Below are 1,343 nucleotides of genomic sequence, written 5' to 3' on the forward strand. Positions count from 1 at the left end.
AAATTAGCTGGGTTTAGTGGCCGGTACCTGTAATCCCAGCTACTTGGGAGGCTGACGCAGGAGAATCACTTGAACTCAGGAGGCTGAGGTTGCAGTGAGCAGAGATCATGCCATTACACTCCAGCCTGGGCAACAAGAGCGAAACTCCGTCTCAGAAAACAACAACAACAACAAACAGTGTCCTTTGTCAGAGGAGCAAACAAGAGAACGGAAGGGCACTGCTCAACCCGGCCCTTCGTTCCCTCCTGTCAGGGGTACCTGGCCTCATCTCCACACCATGCCTTGACTGAGTGCCCCTCCCAGAGTGCAACAGAAGCAGAGCCTGAACTCCAAGGGTGCCCGGGGACCATAAGGGCAGGTGACGCTGGCCGTGATGCCCCTCAGCTCTGGTGAGGAGTCAGGAAGCTGCTGACAGAAACCACCTGGTTTGAGGAACGCATTCCAACCAGAAGTGTCCTGGCTTCCAGGGGGAGAGTCAGGAGAAGGAAAATGTTATCTCCTCTGGAAGCAGAATTTCATCTTTCCCATCAGTTCTTGCTTTTCTCCAGCACAACTGCAGACACCATCTCCAGAAAACAACGAAACACTCACATGCACACATTTGCAGAGTGCAGACAGTCCTGGCCACTGAGGAGGCCCAGCCAGCCCAGATCCAGCGGCAGAACGGGCACGCTGGCTGCGGGCTGGAGGCCACGGTGTTCCTCGGCAAAGGTGGACTCCAGCACAGACACACAAAGGGGCTTCCGTGGGTGAAAAGGATGCCCCTTCACACAGGCAGTAACCATGGGGTGCTTCCTGGACCCAGAGCCCCTCTCTCGCCTCACCCGGGCACGCACTGCCATCACTCTGCCTTGAGAAGGAATGGGGACAAGAAGCTGGGGCCTGCTCATCAGTGCAGCGCAGGAGGGAGAGGGAACCAGAGGAAGAAAGAGCTTCGCATCTGCAGAGCTTCAGACCCGGACACGGTGCCCAGTGCTGCCTGGATTACTATGGGTGTTTCTGTGTGGAACACAGGCTGTGAGATGAATGGGTTGGGAAGGCTCAGGCATCTGGAGTGTGGCGGGGGCTGCGAAACAGCAGAACCCCAGAGCCAGCGCCTGAGGGGTGCCTTAGGGGCAGATGGCCTGAGAGCGGGGCACAAGCGGGAGGGGCAGGAGGAAGGGTAGGGGATACCTGGAGGACCAGCAATGTGGGGCATCCTAGTGTAAAGAGTGGGGCCTGCCTGTGAAAAAGTTTAGCATCCAGGCCGGGCATGGTGGCTCACATCTGTAATCCCAGCACTTTGGGAGGCCGAGGCGGGCGGATCACGAGGTCAGGAGATCGAGACCATCCTGGCTAACACG

The sequence above is a fragment of the Colobus angolensis genome, unplaced genomic scaffold (genome assembly GCF_000951035.1).
Source record: "Colobus angolensis palliatus isolate OR3802 unplaced genomic scaffold, Cang.pa_1.0 Scaffold76, whole genome shotgun sequence".
Classification (NCBI taxonomy): Eukaryota; Metazoa; Chordata; class Mammalia; order Primates; family Cercopithecidae; genus Colobus; species Colobus angolensis.